Genomic DNA, 23,104 nt, shown 5'->3' with positions numbered 1-23,104 from the left:
TTGAATTTTCTGAGGCTTGATTTGTTACCCACCATGTGATCTATCCTGGAGAACGTTCTGTGTGCACTTGAGAACTGTATTCTGCCACTTTTGGGTGGAATGTCCTACAAATATCAATTAAATCTACCTGGTCTGTTGTGTCATTTAAAGCTTGTGTTTCCTTTTTATTTTCTCTTTGTATGATCTGTCCATTGGTGTAAGTAGGGTGTTAAAGTCTCCATCTATTATTGTGTTACTGTCGATTTCTCCTTTCATGGTTGTTAGCATTTGCCTTATGTATTGAGGGGCTACTATGCTGGGTGCATAAACGTTTATAATTGTTATATCTTCTTCTTGGATTGATCCTTTGATCATTATGTAGTGTCCCTCCTCATCTCTTGTAACTGTCTTTATTTTAAAGTCTATTTTATCTGATATGAGTATTGCTACTGCAGCTTTCTTCTGATTTCCATTTGCATGTAATATCTTTTCCCATTCCTTCACTTTCAGTTTGTATGTGTCCCTAGGTCTGAAGTGGGTCTCTTGTAGACAGCATATATATGGGTCTTGTTTTTGTATCCATTCAGCCAGTCTGTGTCTTTTGGTTGGGGCATTTAATCCATTTGCATTCAAGGTTATTATGGATATGTATGTTCCTATTACCATTTTCTTAATTGTTTTGGGTTTGTTTTTGTGGGTCTTTTTCTTCTCTCATGTTTTCCGCCGAGAGAACTTTCTTTAGCATTTGTTGTAAAGCTGGTTTGTTGGTGCTGAATTCTCTTAGCTCTTGCTTGTCTGAATACTTTTGATTTCTCTGTCGATAGAGTAATCTTGATTGTAGGTTTTTCGTTTTTCTCTTTCATCACTTTAAGTATACCCTGCCACTCCCTTCTGGCCTGCAGAGTTTCTGCTGAAAAATCAGCTGACAACCTTATGGGGATTCCTTTGTATGTTTTTGTTTGTTTTTCCCTTGCTGCTTTTAATCTTTTTTCTTTGAATTTAATTTTTGTTAGTTTGATTAATATGTGTCTTGGTGTGTTTTTCCCAGGTTTTATCCTGTATGGGGCTCCCTGTGCTTCCTGGATTTAGGTAACAATTTCCTTTCCCATGTTAGGGAAGTTTTGAACTATCATCTCTTCAAATATTTTTGCAAACCCTTTCTTTTTCTCTTCTTCTTCTTCTGGGACCCCTATAATTCAAATGCTGGTGTGTTTAGTGTTGTCACAGAGGTCTCTGAGATTGTCTTCAATTCTTTTCATTCATTTTTCTTTATTCTGCTCCTTGGAAGTTATTTCCACCATTTTGTCTTCCAGTTCACTTATTCATTCTTCTGCCTCAGTTGTTCTGTTATTGATTCCCCTAGTGTATTTTTCATTTCAGTTATTGTGTTGTTCATCTCTGTTTGCTTGGTCTTTATCTTTGTTAAACATTTCTTGCATTTTCTCAATCTATGCCTCCATTCTATTTCTGAGATTCTGCATCATCTTTATTAACATTACTCTGAATTCTTTTTCAGGAAGATTGCCTCTTTCCTCTTCATTTATTTGGTCTTGTAGGTTTTTACCTTGCTTCTTCATCTGTGACATATTGTTTTGCCGTCTCTTTTTTTTTTATGAGTGGGATTGTGTTCCTGTCTTACTGGTTGTTTGGCCTGAGGCTTCCAACACTGGAGTTTGTAGGCTGTTGGGTTGAGCTGGGTCTTGATGCTGAGATGAGGACTTCCATGAGACCTCACCTCAATGAATATTCCCTGGGGTCTGAGGTTCTCTGTTAGTCTAGTGGTTCTGACACACAGCTCCCACTGCAGGAACTTCAGCCCAACCCCCGGCTCATGAGCCAAGATCCCACAAGCCACATGGGGTGGCAAAAAAAAAAGAGAACAATAACAAAGTAAAACATAAAATTAGACTAGGAAACTAACAGATATGTTAGAAAGAATATAAAAATAAAAACATTTATGAATCAACAACCAGAAGGTACAATAATACCACAATAGTAAAAAAGAGGAGGGAAAAGAGAAAAAAAAGGGGGGCGGGGTAGGCCTTGGCTGTGGAGGGCGGGGCCTAAGCAAGGTTGAGGTATGGGCAGTGGGTGTGGCCTATGCTTAGGACCCACAGGGCTGGAAAAGGCCCTGGGGGCTGTCAGCAGTGGGGTTTAGGCTCAACAGAACAGAAAGGGGCCCAGGCATGCCTTCCACCCCTGGTCTCAGAGGGTGGGGGACTGCCCCTGGCAATGCAGCAGGCTTCCTGGGCTTGAGTGTACAGAGCAAATGCCCTCCTCTCCTCTCCTGCTCCTCTGGTCCCGCAGGGCCCCTCCCACCTGCCTCTCCTGATTTCCCCTTGGCCTCCTTCCTATGCCTCCAAGGACCTATATGGACCTACATGGCCTGGAAGGGGCTTTTCAGGGCAGGGGATCTGCCTGGGAGCTCAGCCTGCTCCCTGGGGCCCAAGGGGGTGGGGCAATCACCCTCTTATCCTCTCCTGCTCCTCCTGGAGGGTTCCTCCCACCTGTCTCTCCTGATTTTCCTGGCCTCAGTGGCACCAATCCTGTCTGGCCTCCACTTCTCCTCCCCCTTCAGTCCCCCTACATCCTACCAGTTCACTTGGGGGTTCCTTCCACCTCCTTGGGAGTCAGCCAGCAGGCACCCTAGTTGTGGGGAGATGCTAACTCAGTGTCTTCCCCCATCACCATCTTGATTCCGTCCCCCCTTTACCTTCTTTTTAAATGTTTAAATTTTTTTGAAAAAAAAAATAACAAAAAGGTTAAAGAAAATAAGGCCTGGTGGATTTACTCTCAGCAAGTCCTATCCCCACAAAAGCAATGATAAACCTGGAGAAACTGTCAGAAACAACTATCTCTGGGATCTGGAAATTGATCAAAGGTATGTACCAAATTAAGAAGTGGTTATATTGAATACATGAAAAACTACTGAACTTTGGGAGTCTGTGGCATTCTTGCCAGGAGCTGCTCCCATATCAAGGCAGGGGAAGCTGAAAAAATCACCAGTTTTATTGCTAGAGGAGGCTGACTAGATTTGGAATGAGCCATGGAAAAATCTCCACATCCAGTGGCATCGTCAGTACCAACTGTGATTTCCCCGGCAAATGAAGTGAGAAGACCAGGGACTCAGCCTGAGGCTGCAATCCTGGTTGGGTGAAGCAATGGACTGTCAGACTAGCCAGACATATAACAGGAGACCCAGAAAATGAAACAGCATAGAACCAATTGATAAATTCTACACATATATATGCAGGAGACACCAGAGAGGGCCCAAGCTAGCTACACATTCCTGACAATGGTAAGCCTATGCAGATAGGACACAAAAGGGAATAGTACCTGATTATTAAACATGTTATATTTACTATAAAATCAAATAATCAAGATAATGGTACTGGAGTAAGAATAGGCATATAAGTCATTTAAACTTAGAATTAAGAGTCTAGAAATAAACCTTCACATTTATTGAATTCTGACAAAGTTTTCAAGGCAATTAAATGGAGGAAAGAATAGTTTTCAACAAATGGTACTGAAATAATTGATTATCTATGTGCAAATGATTAATTCAAATCCTTTCCTCACACCACATACAAAAAAAGATTAAAAATATATTACACCACAGACTTAAAGTAAGAGCTGAAATTATAAAACACTTAAGAGAAAATAAAAAAGAATACCCAAATGGCCTTAGCTTAAAAGCACCACCAAAAGCACAGTTCATAAAAGAAAAAATTGACAAATTGGACTTCTTAAAACTTAAAAAATTCACATTTCAAAAAATACCATTAAGAAGATTAAAAGATAAGCCATGGACTAAGAGAAAGTATTTGCAAATAATATATCTGCTAAAAGACTGGTATACAGAATATATGAAGAATTCTTGCAACTGAATAATAAGAATTCAAACAACATAACTAAAAAGTGAGTATTACCAAAGAGAACATGAATGGCTAATAAGTACATAAAAGATGCTTAGCATCTTTAGTCATTAGCAAAATGCAAATTAAAACAATGCAATTCCAATACACACTCACTAGGATATCTAAAATCAAAATGTCTACAAGTGAGGTGAGAATGTAGAGAAAGGGAAACCTTCACTCGCTGCAGATGGGGATTTTAAATTGTGTAGTCATATTGAAAACAGTTTGGTAACTTCTTTAAAAGTTAAGGATAAATTTATCATATGACCCAGCAATTTCATTCCTGGTACCTATGCATGAGAAATGAAAACACATGTCCACACAACTTACATGTGAATATTCATAGCAGCATTACATATACTAGCCAAAAACTGAAAACAATTTAATCTTCCATTAATTGGTGAATGGATAAACAAAATGTGAGATACCTATATAATGGAATACTATTCAGCAACGAAAAGGAATAAAACACTGATACATGTACAACATAGATAAACCTAGAAAACACATTATGCTAAGAGAAAGAAATCACATACAGAAGACTACATATTAGATGATTTCATTTACATTAAATGTTTAGAAGAAGCAAATCCATAGAGACAGAAAGCAGGTTAATGGTTGCCTTGGGTTGGGGTATGGGAACAAGGACAAATAGCACAGGAAAACTGGTGGAGGTAAAAATATTCTAAAGCTAGATGGTGGTTGATTGTCCAACTCTATAAATTTACTAAAGTCACTGAATTGTACACTTACAATGAGTATTTTATAGCACACTGCCATTTATACCTCAATAAAACTATAAAATACAAATAATTAACAAGGAATTCCCTAGTTGTGGAACCATCCTGCATGCCGTGCAGTGCAGCCAAAATACAAAAATAAATAAATATCAATAAACAAATTTTAAAAATTAAAAGAAAAAGTCATTAGGTCCAGCCCACATGCAAAGGGAGATTACAAAAGGGCAGGAACACTAGAAAGCAGAGATATTGGGGACCATGTTAGAGGCTGTCAAACGCAATATGTAATGGGTAATTGGGTTAGTTACACTATTCCTTCTACTTTTGTGTATGTTTGAAATTTTTCCTAATAAAAATTTCGAGAGAGAGAAAGTATTATTTTCAGAAACTAAATGCAAGTAAACATTTATTTTTAACAAAATTTCAGAAGTTTCTACAAAGTAGCAAAATAATGAAAATGTTGTTAAATGAAAAAATAATAAAATGATTATTTTAACATTTTTTGACCACTTACCACATACCAGATACTGTTCTAAACATTTAACATGTATTAGTGTAATTTAATTTTCACAACAATCCTCTGCAGTAGGTATTACTAACATCCTTCAGATGAAAAAACTAAGGTACAAAGAGTTAAATAACTGGGCTTCCCTGGTGGCACAGTGTTTGAAAGTCTGCCTGCCGATGCAGGGGACGCGGGTTCGTGCCCCAGTCCGGGAAGATCCCACATGCCGCGGAGCAGCTAGGCCCGTGAGCCATGGCCACTGAGCCTGCGCGTCCGGAGCCTGTGCTCCGCAATGGGAGAGGCCACAACAGTGAGAGGCCCGCGTACCGCCAAAAAAAAAAAAAAAAAAGTTAAATAACTTGCCCAAGGTCACATAGCTAGTAAGTAGTAGAGCCAAAAGTTCCATGGGTGGCAGGGAGGGGGATGGGGATTGAATGGCACATGGGGAACACATCAAAAGTTCAGAATTAGGAATTCTTGGAGAAGGGGATTAAGATATTTTGTGTTGCCATGTGTTGTCTGATTAATGTTTACATCATTACTACACAGTTCGGGTGTCAAGATATGTTATTATGTCAAAATAACTAAATGGTCTTATTCTCTCTTGTCAACCCCATTACAGGATCAGGTCATTACAAAGACAAGTTTATTCTATGGTTCACACTCTGCTCAAAAGATCAGCATGGATTATTTTTAGATGTAAGCAATATTTAGCTAATGTAATTTCTCATTTATACATATCATAAATGTGGCCAGCTGTTCTTTTCAACTCTCTTTTGTTCTTCTAACAAATCACGTGCCTTCATCAGTTTCTGATCAGTTGGCAGGGCAAGGCTTCCTTTTCTCATGCTTCACTCTCCCTCTGTCCAAGTCAAATGTCAAAAAACTGTTTGGATAGAATATTTCTGAATTTATGAAGTAATTTCACATATATTATCTTATTTGATCCTTCTCACACTAGTCTGTAATTAAATTGACAGTTTATAGTATTGCTCTATTTGGATTATAGTAGTATGGTAAGTAAGTGGGGAATTCAAAACTCACACTGGAACTCCTGCTTCTGAGTCCAGGGCCCTTCCTAGCACCCACTATTCTTCCCTAAATGGTTCTGGAGTTTAGGAGACCAAAAATCACTAGTTAGTTTAAGTAATTAAATACTAGTTTGAAAAGAACAAAAAAAGAATTGTACATTATGTAAAATAAAGTTCTACAGGGCTATGAAAGAGATAAAAATGATGAGGAAAGGAAATTATAATCAGGCAAAGGGAATTTAAAAATCTGGTTGAGGGCCATAGACATTTCATAGACATTTTAATTCAGGAAAAATTGAGACTCTGAATTTTATTAATATTAAATTCCCTAAAAATACAAGGTTGATACTGCAACTTTGTGCATAGCAAGCTATAAAATCACCTAGCATCTTGTAATTTCAGTCAATGAATACAGTAAATACATACCTAGTTGTCTGTCCAGCATCTCTTTTGTGCAAAACACCCACCTACCATCCATGTGGTAACCACAACTATTTTTTACAAGATGATTTGGTCCCTGTGGAGATAACTAATTGGTTCAAAACTGGGCACTCCAAGCTGGCCAACAGTTGTTTCTCAGAAATTTGAAATTGAAACTAATAGATTTCAATCTCAGGCTAAGACGGACTCTTGAAAAGGGAGTTATAACCTTGAAAACTAGGAGCAGCCATGTTTTCTACCACGTAATCTGGGGATCTGAGAAAACCAGCCTTTTCAGAGAAAATAGAGTGGATTTTTAAAGAGAAGCAGAAATAAGAGAGAAGAGTTTTGAAAGTACTCCAGTCCCTTGCTCTAGAGTTTTATGACATTGGCTTCCCTTCTGTCCTTAAAACACTTTTTTCTAGATTAAAAAAGACCCAACTAATACATCATAAATAGAATAAGATGCATACTAATAAATATTAACTAGAATTACAACCAAAACTTATTCACCAAACTTTTGCAGGAAAGGGTCCATATCCTTCTCATGTTCATATTACAGTGTACATAGAATAAGATGTTTTTCATTTACATAATGAAATATTAAATATAAAAACCATTTTTTCTGGTGCAATATATAAAAACTATTAAATGTTTTGCTTTGGGGGGATGGAAAACAAATTCTATACCTTCATGTGCAGTTCTATTTGTCTAATAATGCACTATTTTTTAGAATGTCAGCAAAGGTTATCTGGGTATGGGATTACAAGATTTTTTAAACATTTTTCTTAATTAACAACCTAATAACGATTACTTTTAAAAAGTAGCAAAAAGCAATAAACTATTTTTGGCAAGCAAACAATTAGACAAAATTACTGAAAATGCATAAGCCCTGAAGCAATGCTCTTCATGCAGGAGGTGCACCTAAACTTAAAACACCCAAGGCTAAAAGAAGACTGAGCATTTATCTCTGTACTTGGACTAAATCTACTCTAGGATCCCTGGCCCTTTTTCAACTGCACCTCAATTCTTGGGTGAATCTGCACTTCACTAAGTGAAGTCTGAGATTTCTGTGGCTCCCATTTAGTCCCTCTTAAAGGAAAATATATCCCCCAAAACCAGAAAAGAAAGCAGTCTGAATTGTCAGTTATAAAGAGAGATTTGTAGTGGATCAAGTGAATGTGGAATATAGTTAATAAATGAACTATGTTCCATCATTGTAAAACAAAATACCTTCAGTCTATTTGACTAGAAAAGGAAAACTATTATAAATTATTATGTGTACGTGACCACATAGAGCTATATAATGAGAGCAAACTGTTGTGCCAACCTTTCACTTTCTTTAGGTCCAGGAATGTACAAAAAGAATATTTTCTTATAATAAATTCTTGTGTGCCTCTTCATTCATGCTATTTTATTTAGAATTTTTCTTTTCTGAGATAGCCTCCTGGGACACGCATCTCATTTTCATGAGGGTTCCTGAGAGACTTGAGCATACAGTATTTACTTCAGTACAATGTCAACAACATATTGCAGAACATTTCATCTAAAATAATAATAGAAAATGTTGAGCCATCTTTCCATTTGGAAAAATATATCTGGAAGAATGTGATGTCTGACGAAATCCACAATGCTTAAACACACTGTGCCATCTCAGCTTGCTTTGGGAATTTAAAGATACATATATATGTATATATATTCTTTTTTAAAGAATAGAAAAATGAAGACAGATAAAAGGCTGCGCAACATTAGGGAAGAGAAAATTAATGGATATCGATATACAGTGCCTGGCACAGAGTCAACAAGAATGCCATAAGGTTAGCTGACTACCTTGCTTGGTCAAAAGTGAAATGACTGGATTTGTAGATAAAGAAAATTTTTCTACAAAGTAGACTGTTACTGAAATTAATGTCCTAAACCAAGTTCTTTCAAGTTCTTCCTATAATCACTTTCTCAGTGGCATTTTCAATTAATCATCTGAACTTCCATGGTCAAATATCAAACATGCGGCCAATGAAGGAAGACAATTAAATTCACCTATTACGTTATTCAAGTTTTTCACTCAGAAATAAGAATATTTGCCAACTAACAAATGAAAATTGTTTATCATGTGGGTGCTAGAAGGTAATCCACAAATTTCCCTCCTTATCAGTAATAGTAATCTATAGGAATAAGATTTCCTAAGATTCAGAAACATTTTCTCACTAAGGATTATTTCCCATGGCCTTCACTGACTGAGATTTTCAAGTCTGAGAGTATTGCTAACAATCACTGAGGTGTTAAATAAGTGCATGCTCTTTGCTAAGGGTTTCACATGTATTATCTTATTCCATCTTCATTATAACTTCATAAGGTATGTTCCTTTACTTTTGATTTTACTAATAAGAAAATTGAAGCACAGAGGGATTAAGTAACTCATTCAAGAACATACAACTACTAGGGCAGGTTGGCTCCAGAGTCTGGACTTGTAACCACTACACTGAAACATCAGGGCAAAGGTATAGAAAAAAACGAATAATGAAGTCCACTATTTTGGTTTACTAGACACTAGACAGAACTTGACAAACATAGTTCCAAATGTGTGAACTACTTTTACCTGATTTTTAGTGTCATCTTTAACATGGTTCTATTTTCTACCTTAGGAAGGTCACTAACTTTTAAGTTCTTTATTCAAAAGTAGTAGATTCATGCTGATCTACCAACGTTCTCTCATCCGTAGTCACAAATAAAACATGTGAAGTGGCTTGAGGTAAGAAGGGGAGTAATTGGGCAGAGAGTTAGACAAACGGCTTAAGAATAACAGAAGGGAGAGGAACCATGTACCTAGTAAATGCACAGGGACAAATAATGAAGTCATAATGTGGAGAACTCTTGTATTTCAGATGAGGGTATTTTAATAACATTTTTATTGCTCCTGCTGTATTTTTTGAATCTGAGATTAAAATGTACTACTACCTATCTATTTTAAGATTCTATTTTAAAATTGAAGATTTCTCTCCCAGCCTAATATAGCCTTCTAGAGAAGGCTCTGGAGCCAACTGCCTAGGTTCAAATTATGATTCAATCATTTATTAGCTGTGCGGCCTGGCAAAAGTTACTTATCTTTCTGTGACTCAGTCTCCTTATCTGTAAAAAGGAAAGATAAAACAGTAGTATAGAGTTCATGTAAGGAGTATATTAATACATGTAAATCACTTAGAACAGTGCCTGCTCAAAAGTAGGCAATTTTTATTTGCTCAAAAAATATTACCTTTAGTTATTATTACTATTACTGCCTTTAGTTATTATTACTAACAATTATTATTATTACTATTACCATCATTACTACTACTTGTCATCCATCTATTTCTGAATGACATACTTTTTAATGATTTTCAGATTTCTCTAAAATGATAGCTATTTGTGCAATGCACAGTTTAACTTCTGCACATACTCACTATTTTGGAGCACCAAACTCCAAAATACCAAAGCAAAGAAACCAGAGCAGTTATTTCCATTATTAACTGAAAATAAACTGGATAACAACATTATTTGGCAAGAACTAAAAAAATAAAAATCATGTTAAAATACTCAACTGTTGATGATTATAAATACCTGTATCTTTAGAAATATTAGATGGCTGAATTCTTAACTTTTGCTGAATTCTTAACTTTTTCAACAAAACTTCATACTTCAAACAAGAAATTTCTTTTCCACCATTCTCCATATCAAAATTATCCATCAATAAATTCTACCAACTTGTCTCCATTACAGCAACAATTAACATTCATACAGTCTAAGAGCTTCAAAGTCAGTTCATGATTAAAAAACAAACAAACAAACAAGAAACATGAGCAATAGAAAGAAAGCTACCGTAATCTGATAAAAGTGTCTACAAAAAGCCCATGGCAGGTATCTTCTTAACGGTGAAATAACTAAAGGCTTTCATTCTGAGATCAAGAATAAAACTGCCATTATTCACAGGTGATGTAATTATGCACAAAAATCCAAAACAGTTAACAGAAACACTATTAGATTAATAAGTGAGTTTAGCAAGATCACTATATAATACAAGGTCAATATGCAAAATTAAAATTGTATGTCTATATGTCAGCAACAAATAATTTGATATCACTGTATTATGGGCTGAACTATGTCTCCACAAAATTCGAATGTTGAAGTCTTAAACCTCCAGTACCTCAGAATGTGATTGTATTTGGAGATGAGTCCTTGAAAGAAGTAAATACAGTAAAATGAGGTCATATGCGTGGGCCCTACTCCACTATGACTATGTCTTTATAAGAAGAGTAGGTCTTATATACCTTATATTAGGTCACAGATATACTCACAGACACAGGAAGACCATATGAAGACATAGGGAGAAGGTCATCTGTAAGCCAATGAAAGAGGCCTCAGAATGACAACAATCCTACTGACACCTTGATCTTGGACTTCTAGCCTCTAAACTGTGAGGAAATAAATTTCTATTGTTTAAGCCACTCACTCTGCGGTACTTTGTTATGGCTGCCCTAACAAACTAATACACATTGGCATTAGCATCAAAAACACTCAGAAATAAATCTAAAAAAATATGTGAATGACTTCTACACAAAAAACTTCAAAACATTAAGAGGAATTAAAGAAGACTCAAATAAATGGAGGGATATACTACATTCATGGATTAAAGATTCAATATTGTAATGATGCCGGATCTCTTCTAATTAATTTATAGATTCAGTATAATCCCAATCAAAATGCCAGTGGATTATTTTTGTAGAAACTGGCAACCTGATCTAAAATAGCTGGGAAAAGAGCACAGCACTCTTAAAAAAGAAAAAAGTTGGAGAAATTACACTACCAGATAGTAAACTTATTATAAAGCTGCAGTAATTTAAAAAGTGTTCTAATGGCACAAGAAGGAACAAATGAACCAACAGAAGAAAACAGGGAATTCAGAAACAGATCCACATGTATAAGATCACTTAATTTACATCAAAGATGACAATGTGGTATAGTGAGGTCTTTTCAATATATAATACTGGGACAAATGGATATCCATTTGTGACAAAAAAAAAAAAGAATCTTTACCCCTAGTTCACACTATACTCAAATCAATTTCAAGTGCACATCTAAATGTGTAAGTGAATAATAGCTTCTAAAAGACTGTATAGGAGAATACTTTTCTGACTTTTGGGTAGGTAAAGATTCCAAAACCAAGGTATAGAGATGCCTTATCTAATAATAAAGGAAAAAATTGATAATTTAAAATTTTTAAGCAGAGTAGAAGATATTTTTCTACCACAGAATAAAAAATATTTGCAACTCATTTATCTAACAAAGGACTTAACAATATCAGAAATATAAAGAACTCCTAAGTCAATATGAGAGAAAGAGAGGATCAAACAGAAAAACTGTCAATAGATTTGACAGGGCACTACCAAAAAAGAATATCGAAATGGTGCCTTCCCTGGTGGCGCAGTGGTTAAGAATCCACCTGCCAATGCAGGGGACATGGGTTTGAGCCCTGGTCCGGGAAGATCCCACATGCTATGGAGCAACTAAGCCACAACTACTGAACCTGGGCTCTAGAGCCCATGAGCCACAACTACTGAAGCCCGTGCTCTGCAACAAGAAAAGCCACTGCAATGAGAATCCCGTGCACCGCAACAAAGAGTGGCCCCCGCTCACAACTAGAGAAAGCCCACGCGCAGCAACGAAGGCCCAATGTAGCCAAAAAGAAAATAAATTTAAAAAAAATCGAAATGGCCGAAAGACATATAAAAACTTTTCAATCTCAGCAGAGAAATGCAAATTAAAATCATAATGCATAATATTATATACCACCAGAATGACTTTTTTTTTTTTTTTCAAGTGGCAATGCCATGTGCTGACAAGGACGCAGAACAACTGGACCTCTCATATATTACTGGTGGGAGTATAAATTGGAACAACCATTTTGGAAAACTATATGGTAATATCTACTAAAGCTGAACATAGGCATACCCTATAACCCAGCAATCTGACTCCTATACACATTTCTAACGGAAATGAGTCTACAAGTACACCAAAAGATATGTACAAAATATTCTGTAACAGCCCCAAACTAGAAAGAGCCCAAATGACCATCCATAGTAGAATGAATAAACAAAATATGGTATATTTATACATTGGGATACTATGCTACAATAAAAGTGCACCAAGTTACTGCTCTGTGCAAACACAGAAGTATCTCATAGACATAAAACGGATCAACAGAAGCCAGATATAAACTCATAAATATTATGATTCCAATTATTTTATGTTTAACAATAGACAAAAATAACCCATGGTGATTGAAGCCAGGATAGTGGCTGCCTTTAGTGAAGGGAGAGTGGTAACCAGGAGTGAATATAAGAGAATTACTAAGGTGCTCTTTTGTATAAAACTTTGGACCCTTCTAAAATATTCTCTGAAGTGAACCCAAACAAATTTTAAGCAAACTTTTTAATTGAGGTAGAATGCACATATAGAAAAGTGTATCAAAGTGGACACCTTGATGAGTACTTACAAATAAAACCACCTAAGTAAATTCTACCCAAATCTACCTACTTCAGCCTCTTCACATATCACTCTCAACTTTCACTCTCAGCACTGCAGCCACACTAGCTCTCTCTCAGCCTCATACTATGCACCAGGCTGCTCTCCTGCCTGCTAGAGGCCTTTGCTCACAGCCATTGGTGGGATGGAAACACTCTTCCTTCCCAGCACTTAATCAGATGCTGTTCAATTGGAGAAATTTCTTACACTCAAACCTCACTTCAAGAAAGCCTTTCATAATCTTTGACCAGTTTAAATTCCTCCTCATGGCCTCATGTACTTCTCCTTTGTAGTACTTGTCGTAGCTGCAATTTTATGTTTTAGATGGTTTATTTGATTAATATCTGTAGACACTAACAACTAATTATGTAATTAATTAGTAATTAACATAGACATTAATTACTAGACTCTAAGCAGATGCTCACCATTACACTCCTAGCAGTAAGCATAGGGCCTGTCACACAGTAAGTACTCAATGAATATTTGTTAAATAAATGAATGAAATTTAATGAAATCTAAAAATAAAATATTATGGAATCAAGAAAGAGGTATTAGTGAGTTCTTCCTTATACAGCAGTTGTTATTTTTGCTGTTGTTCAGGAGTGAATTTACAAATATTTACACATTTTGGAAACCATCAATGACACCAAAATACAAAGTTGTCTAGTAGAGTTGGAATCAACTCTATTCTCTAAAATGTGTTCCTTTTTCACATAGCAAGTTTTCTTGTCCTGGGAAGGGTACTCCTAAATTTTTTGTAACCATATCCATAGTCAGAAGTTGAGAAAGTAGAGCTCAATAATATGGTTAACTACTGACAGTAAAACCAAAACCAAAACCAAAAAACCCTCAAAAAACCTCTTTTTTAATCAATCTCTATATTTTGGGGGTGGGGGTCGGAGGGAGGAGAGAAAAGAAAAAGAATACTAACCCTGCCAATCTATCAAAAATTTAATCAACTCTCAATACAATGGAGAGAAAAAGATAACTCAAAATCATAGTTAAAAGTAACAAAACCAAGACACAAAACTGATCTTCAAACTTATTTAGTTAATATTATCCACTGTCATTCCAAAGCCATTACTGCAAGTATGAGGTATTTAAAAAAACAATTATTATTCTACTAACATTACCCAATAGTGTAAAAATCATATAACAGTTTAGAAACACCAAATACCACACGAATGGAAGACCACAGAACAAAAGATTGCCATCTGTTAAAATGGCCTATTATTGTTGACTGCACAGAGTTGTATTCTTTTTTCAATACTAGAAGGAAGCCTATGCAACATGAGTTCATCACTCTGCAAACCATCCTCTTCACTTGCTATAGGTTGAGCAGATACAAGACTCTTAAGCCCAGCACCACGCAAGGTCATAGTTTAATAGTTAGTACTTTCTCTCTGGATAGTTCAGAAGTTTAAAAGCCCCTGCCCCCAATAACTATCTCAAATGTCTTTCTAACCATGCTCTTGGATGTTTATAAGTTCACAGGCTTGTCCCAAATAGATCTAGAATGATAAAATGTTTAAAATACAAAACAAGAACAACAACAAAAATCCCCTTTCAGTCTCAGGTCCCTCTTTTTTTTTTTTATTTTTTTTTATTTTTTGTGGTACGCGGGCCTCTCACTGTTGTGGCCTCTCCCGTTGCGGAGCACAGGCTCCGGACGCACAGGCTCAGCGGCCATGGCTCACGGGACCAGCCGCTCCGCGGCATGTGGGATCTTCCCGGACCGGGGCACGAACCCGTGTCCCCTGCATCGGCAGGCGGACTCTCAACCACTGCGCCACCAGGGAAGCCCAGGTCCCTCATTTTTAACAGAAAAGTCATGAGCTTATATGAGCACTAGAGTCTCTCTTCCCCATCCCTCATTCACTCCTTTCTCCCAACTCTCACTTTTAAAAATAAAATCACCTCTTGGGAGAAAATTAGAGAATCCTCTTATTCCTTGTCTACCATAAGACACAGATATTTTGCACAGGTTGTCACATGGTTATCAAAGCATAAGGTTAGTTATTTAGAAATTTTCTACTCATTCCCCTCACCTCATCCCACATTTCCCCACTTCCCAGGAAGTACAGTTAAGAAATGGCCACCAGTGGTAAGTACAGCCTTCGCTGTTGCTAGGAATGGGCCAGCCTACTGTGGGAGTCAATACAATTTGATCTTTTGATCTTCCCTTTTAGTCTCAATTCATACAGTTGTTTTTACATAGATGTTGTCAAAGTATATGTGTAATTTTCTATCTTGTTAAATCATATGCATTTTTATGTGTTAATATATAGGCTTTAGCACTGAACTATCCCATTGGGATATTTAATGGGATATCCCATGGGAATAACTTATTTAACCATTCCCACAATGTTGTAGCTCTCAGAGTAGCAAGTTCCAGTAGTTTGCTCTTCTCTGAGAAAGCCACTCTATACTTTTCTATTTTCCTAAATTTGTCTCTTGCCAGTTCTAGAACACTAAATATAGAATGACCTTGTTCTTCCTTCTCATACTCCTTTCCAATTCCCTTTGCTCTTGACAGAATTTCTCTTGAGATACTACAACCAGAACCAAATGAAACAGTCTAAGTGCAGGACTTATAGAACTTACACCAAGGCAGAATCTTCTCTCCCCTCCTCCCTTCCTCCGTCTCCTTCTTTCTCTCCCCATCTCTCCTTCCCTCCCTCCCTTCCCTTCCTTTCCCCCCACAAGTTATTTTTCTGATGATTATAAGACTTAACTTACCTTTTGATTACAAATGAATTTTAGGCTGATATGTGTACCTCCTCTGTTCCAACCTATCAAATTTTACTAATGACACAGAATACAAGAATATCTCTGGCCCCGAACCTACGTCCATGGAAATCTGGGAAAAGGTTTAGATGTGAAATAGTAATTTTTCCACTGTGTGTTTTAGGAGGAAAGGGAAGATAACGAGGGAAGAGTTAAGAGAGATGGTCTGCTGGCTACTGCTATAGGGATAGAGGCCCCAGGGTCCTAATGTGAATAGCATGTTTGTCATAGCCAAAATCATTTTATCAATAACTGAACTTGTTTAAGTATTAAAGAGAATAACTAGTCACAGCAGCAAAGGAAAATCACAAGTTTGTGGGTCTAGCAGATGCTTGTTCCATTACTTTCTGACCACTGTGTATTTGACAGGTGTGCCTGGTGGGCATAGGTGCAGAGGTGTCATGATGGTGAGCTTCCCATTTAACTCAGAAAGTACCTTGCCAACAGCTGCAGCAGTGTCAATAGAAAGAAGTAGGAATAAGGTTCCTGCAATAACATACCCATAACAACCAGCTTGCTAAAGCAACCATTCAGTCTTCTGAATGTCAACAAGGTCACAGACGGTAATGCGGCTTGTTTTCCACTGGGCAAAGAGGTTAAGAAGTTGATGAGATAAGAGGTAAAGTTAATAATTTTAAGGAAGTTGTCATATTTTTCTAGGTTCACCCCTATCATGAATATGAGGACAGTTTTTGGTCCTATCCTTTAAGTAAGTCCTCTATTTTCCAGGATAATGAATGTATCAGTGTATGCCACAACATAATCAGTATCATAACCACTCCATATAATGCTGATGGTTAGGAAGTCAGTGATGGGCTCTCCCTTGATTAGAAGCTTCCTATTCTCAGTCCTGAATCTTATACCTTCTATGAGTCAAATCATATTGCTACAGTCAATGAATAGATCACTGATGGCTATACTCTCCACCTTGCAAATGTTTTCAGCATACTAACAAGAAGCTCAATATGATCCAAGTCAATTTAATTTGATATTCACTACCTTTTCTCAGAACTGCATCTGCTGGCAATGTAATCTAGTGATCAAGGAGAATGAGAGTGCTAGGGCTATTTTTATTAACAAGCATGTATTGATTTGGGGGTCCTTGTTGTGATTTAAATAATAACTCAACCTATCATTCTACAAGCAGCGTAGGTTATTTTACTACATACTTGTTCACATGAAGGCTAAACTTCCACTGCTTTGTTCATTGGCATTTACTTATTCATTTAACAAATAACTGGGGTAACCAAATATGAACAAGGCACCATGCCTACTCAAATCTGGTATTGTCCAGCATTTTGTTTCTACTAGGAATAAACTGCAAGCCAGCAGATTTTAACACGTACTCTCTTTTCATGATAATTTTTAACGTTAAATAAAATGGGGCTTAGTTTGATTTACGCATTATACGAATTTCTCCATTCAAACGACTGTCCGTGTATTTCTTCCCTTTTTTCCCTCTCTCATTGCCCGTCCTCTTTCCAAAAGATATTTCCCCTAATTTCATAATGACAATCAACGACAATAATAATAACAACCTAAGATATGGAAAAACATTAGAAGCTTCCTTTCATGGTTATATCACTTTCTGTTGAAAACCATGGCCTCTTAGCTTGTTTTTTCACTTTTCAGCAAAGTGACTCTCATGGATGCCAGAGCAGCCTTCCTGTTAGCATGAGTATTCAGCTTAGTCAAAAACTCAATTAGTCCTCCAAACTGCTAACATGGGTCAATTTCTAACAAGTGTAATTCTTCCTCGGAATATTCATAATGTTTCACATAAAAGATAAAAAACATAGAAAAGTTAGTTGCACATTACAACTTTTCTTCAACTTCCTAGTGAAAAACAAAGGCTCGGTCTCTGTTATACACAGAGAAAACATTTTAGGAACCATTGAGTTGATTTGTGTACTGGAGGGTCAGTCTAGTTGTTTGTTTCTTTGTTTTTTTTAATAAACAGAGTAAATATGTTCCTGAAAAGTTAACCCTAAAATAAAACTCTGATCATACTTTTTTTTTTTTTTTTTTTTTTGCGGTACGCAGGCCTCTCGCTGTTGTGGCCTCTCCCGCTGCAGAGCACAGGCTCTGGACGCGCAGGCTCAGCAGCCATGGCTCATGGGTCTAGCCGCTCCGCGGCATGTGGGATCTTCGACCGGGGCACGAACCCGTGTCCCCTGCATCGGCGGACTCTCAACCACTGCGCCACCAGGGAAGCCCCCCTGATCATACTTTTGTTCCTTCATTAAGAAACTTCCGAAACTCAAGTTTTTACATTTATCTTCTAGAGAAAAAGTAGGAAATCATTCTGATTTTAGTTTTGTTCATATTCTTTTAAGGGTGGCTATATTTTAAAATAGTTCTCAGAGAATTCCTAATCAAGGTAAAAAGGACTACACAATGGGTCAAAGACATTCTTAAGCCAGACTTTAACCCATCCAATTTAAGTTTAGCATGGAATATTCTCAAGGTCAGTTCAATCCTTACACCTAGGTAGCAAATATTCTTTTTTTTTTTTTTTTTAAGAAACTGTTTATTTTCCATCAACCTATTTCCATTTTAAAGTTTGTGGAAGAACAGTTTAAGACCACTCAGTGGTTGTTCCTACCCACTCAGTGGCCTGAGCAGTGGGAGCTGCAGACCAGTCTTCAGTAGCAGGCTGAGCACTCCAGTCTTCAGTGGTGAACTGCTGAATAGGCACAGAGGGCACCTGCACACCTTCAGACCAGTCCGCCACCTCAGGCTGAGTAGCAGTGAACTCAGGAGCTGGAGCAGTCCATTCATCTTGAAATTCCTCCTTGGCCACAGCCTTCTCAGCTGCCGCCTGCTCTTCCTTTTCAATCTCTTCAGGATCTCTGTAGAAGTAGAGATCAGGCATGACCTCCCATGGGTGTTCACGGGAGATGGTGCCACGCATGCGCAGAACTTCCCAGGCAAGCATCCACCACATCAGACCCACTGAGTGAGCTCCCTTGTTGTTACATGGGATGGCAATGTCCACATACCGCAGAGGAGAGTCTCTGTTACACAGAGCAGTGGTAGGCAGGTTAACGTAAGAGGCCTCTGTGAGAGGCTGGTGGTCAGCCCTGGAATCAGTAACCACCAGAAGTCTTGGCTCCCGGAAGGCTGCCTGGATCTCGTTCGTGAAGGTTCCAGGAGTGAAGCGGCCAGCAGTAGGAGTGGCTCCAGTGGCAGCAGCAAACTTCAGCACAGCTCACTGGCCAGTATTCCTGGAGGATATGACACTGACATCAGCTGGGCTTTCAATGGCCACAATGGCACGAGCTGCCAACAGAAGCTTCTCCCAGGTTCTCTTCAGATTTATGATGTAGATTCCATCACTTTTCCTTTTGTAGATGTACTGTTCCATTTGGAAGTCAAGGTTGGTGCCACCTAAGTGGGTTCCTGCTGCAAGGAATTTGAGGACATCCTCCTCCATTTGCAGGACATCAAGGGCTCCGGACATTGTTAAAGTTTCCCTTTAAGTTGTGATGGGAATCCAGAACAAAGCCGTATGGACTCTTATCTGGTGCGGAAAGCGGTGGCAAATATTCTTGACTTCAATCTCTCATTTGATAAATAATCTAGAACTATGATGCTTTAATTTTCCTAACTGGAAAACAATGGCTTTAAAATGCTCATTCAGAGGAAAAACTTACTCCTTCAAAGTCTTTTTATGCAAATTGACAATTTTAAATGCTACTCTGCAGTTTTCTATATTTATAATTAAGATACAGCTAATTATACTGGCGCCAAGACATCATATGAATCTGTATACTTTATATGAAGCATTCCATGAGTGGAAAATTATTGAATTTGGGAGACAGCTATATGGGGATTCATAATGCTATTCTCTCTACTTTTATACATGCTTAAAATTTTCCTCATCCTAAAGTTAAAAAAGAAAAAGAAAAATTAAGCATTAAATAGCCACCAGAGTGATAGGAAACAAAATACCACCAGAATCTCTACATTACTATTTCCAACCACTGTTCTCCTATTGACAAATAATTGCCCATTCAGTTTGTTTGTTTTCTATTGGTGAATCCAAACTATAAGCTGTCCATTTCTCAGCAGTTAAAGAACAGTAAGTAGTTGACATTGGGATATTTATTCATCCTTTGTAGTATAAATTAATGTAAACTAAGTGACAATATTTTAAAGATTATTCTCAATTATTAAAAATGAGACTACTGTTTTATAAATTAAATATAGGATAAACAAAGAGGAATATTTGAAAAATAAAAAAGCTACTTGGAATAACTCTTGAAGCAATTTATACATAATATAGAAAAACTGCAACACTAGACGGTTATGCAGACATTTATTTAACTTATTTGTAGATATCTCTCTTTCGTTTTGTTTTGTTTTGTTTTTGCGGTACGTGGGCCTCTCACTGTTGTGGCCTCTCCCGTTGCAGAGCACAGGCTCTGGACGCGCAGGCTCAGCGGCAATGGCTCACAGGCTCAGCCGCTCCACGGCATGTGGGATCTTCCCGGACCGGGGCACGAACCCGTGTCCCCTGCATCAGCAGGCAGACTCTCAACCACTGCGCCACCAGGGAAGTCCCTCATTTTGTTTTTAATTCACTTAAGAAGGCAGTTTAGGCACCTATTTCTATTTAGGATCATTATTAATACTAGAAAGGGAGGACTATATTTGTTTGAATCTATGAACTGTTTCCTGGTATGTGATTCTTTCATCACTGACATAGTTAAGTGACCATCATAAAGTGACTGTATCATCTGTTGTTTGTTGCCCAGAAAATAGAATCTTTCAGCAGCTGTATTCATTTAAGTTCATACTAACGCTGTATTCTCCCCTCTGAAGTATGGAAGATTATTCTCATAGAAATTTTACTTAGCAATTGCTATCTGCTATGGTTTCTGGAATGCTTTAGTTATATATTCCATAATAAATTATATTTACTACTTACCTTTGATATAAGTACATAAGTAATCTGCTTCCTTAAAAGTGATCTTACTTACCAAACATCCCTAATTCTTTTCAACTTAAGTGAAAGTTAAATTTTAAAAACTATCTCCTTTTCAAATTTCTGATTTCTAACCACACATGGGCTCTGGGCAGTTTGGCAATCAGTCCCCTTTTCTTTTCTCCAAAGGGATCATTCCAAATGTTTAAAATTCTCCTCAAATCCCTTAATTACTTCCATCATCTCCACCCACTTGAGGTAAATGGTCTTGCCTCCAAGACCACAGGAAAAAAAAATAGCAAAGGACACATAGTCCTTTATCATTCCATTTCTCCTTTCTAAACATATCAATATTCTTCTGTCCAGAGCTAACCCACGATCCTGTGCTCTTCACACCATCACCTCCGTCCGTATCTTCCTGGATCTCATTCAGTCACTTGTCTTCAATAACTTCCTCTCTATTGACTACTTTTTCTTAACTTATAAACACATCCCAATCTCTCTCATCTTATAAAATGCGTTCCTTCTACTGATTAGCCAGTTTTTCCTCCTTATCAAAACGCTTCATAGGAAAAAAAAAAAACCCGACTCTCAATTCTAAATAATAGCATAACATTAATAATAATAATTAACACAACATTAACTTATTCAGTCCTCATCACAACTCTATAAGGTAGGCAGTATTTATTTCCATTTTATGGAAAAGTAAACTGAGGCACAAAGAGGCAAAGTGACTTGCCCAAAGTCACAAAGCTAGTAAGCAGTAACTGAGAAACCAGGTACCAGAGCCCAGTTCTTTCCCACTATGCAACACTTCATCCCCTGGGTAAGGATATTTACTCACATGACTTTGATTATTAATTATACACTAATAATCACTACCATCAATCTATCCAGTCTTGATTTTTCCCTATTTAGTTTCATTACTTCCTATTTTGAGATACCTTGATTTCAATATATTCGAAAGACCTAGCCTCCATCTCTTTTCTCCCTATGCTTCCTCTACACTGCTACAAAAACAAATCTATCCATTATGGTTTTTAACTTACAAACCTTCAATGACTCTCCATCACCTACAAAATAGGGTCTCCAAACCCTTCAGCAAGGCACACAAGACTCTTCATAACCTGCTCCAAAATTACCTTCTCACTTCTACTCCTGCAATTACTTACACATATCCTCTAATCATCAAACTCTGAGAGGTATGTACCATGCTTTGTCACATCTTCTGCTGCACATAGAATGTTCTCTCAGTTTGGGAAGTCACTTTTCATTCTCTCTTGATGAATCATTACTCATCTGTATTTTCCAAACCACCCATCCCGCACCTTCCCCAGGTAAAGCTAATCTCTCTCCTACTTCTACATTCCCAAAATATTTGTTAAAAAAACCCAACTCTATCATCACAATATAATATTGTTCTGTCATTAGTAATATAGACTATGAGCTCTTAGAGAACTGGGACATTCTCTTACTGATATTTGTATCCAGTACCCAGAACACAGCAGTCACTCAGAATACATTTGATAAATGAATAGATGTAGCTCGCCTTTACTATTCAAAATCAATGTGCTCTGGACATGGGAAGATAAATGAATATATCATAAGAGACATCATAATCTTAATTAGTAATTATTTGCCTATAAAATGGCTAAAAACCTAGCAATATGCAGAGAATATTTTTGTTTAAATAGTAATACAAGTATAGACTCTTCCTTGAAGTTCCAGTGAACAAAGAACTCTACCATCTACACAAGCAATCTTTAAGTAAACAGTAAAATACATAAAGGCAAGAAGAAGTCAGAAATGTTAGGCCTGTCTCCAAGCCACAAAACTTGATCATGAATAGCCATCAGCTTATAAATATTACAAGATATCCACATGAACCAAACAAACACTGAAGTTTTAGTCTCAATAGTTTTTCCCGCTACTCTAATTCCTACATGTATAAAATATTTTGGCACTGGTATGACACACCATGGCATTTACTAAATGGTTTACTAAATTACACTTATAAATCACAAAGGCATCAGCTTACATGCCCAACTGCATATAAGTGTGAGGTAGATTGAAGCTGTCTCACTCAGCCTTAAGTGGGGGAAATTCATGGTACAGTTTTTGATTGTAAGAGTAGAGGTAAACTGCCTTAAGTAGATCTTTAAAGAAAAATGCAACCGGAAAGCAATGTGGTTTCCACCATGTTTTAAACGGTGGTTTCCTCTGCAGGCAGTTCCTCTTAA

At 37.2% G+C, this 23,104-nt stretch overlaps 1 protein-coding gene and 1 pseudogene across 3 annotated transcripts in view; both read right to left on the bottom strand.

The window, feature by feature from the left end:
- DPH6 (diphthamine biosynthesis 6) overlaps positions 1-23,104 on the bottom strand; it is a 297,783-nt gene that overhangs the window by 225,895 nt on the left and 48,784 nt on the right. The gene's annotated exons all lie outside the window — the stretch shown is intronic.
- LOC149750227 (small ribosomal subunit protein uS2 pseudogene) overlaps positions 1-23,104 on the bottom strand; it is a 44,145-nt pseudogene extending 21,041 nt beyond the window's left edge.

The sequence above is a fragment of the Delphinapterus leucas genome, chromosome 2 (genome assembly GCF_059928025.1).
Source record: "Delphinapterus leucas isolate spDelLeu-1000000601 "Yukka" chromosome 2, BTC_Dleu_Yukka2, whole genome shotgun sequence".
NCBI lineage: Eukaryota > Metazoa > Chordata > Mammalia > Artiodactyla > Monodontidae > Delphinapterus > Delphinapterus leucas.
This window is presented reverse-complemented; position numbering and strand designations above follow the sequence as displayed.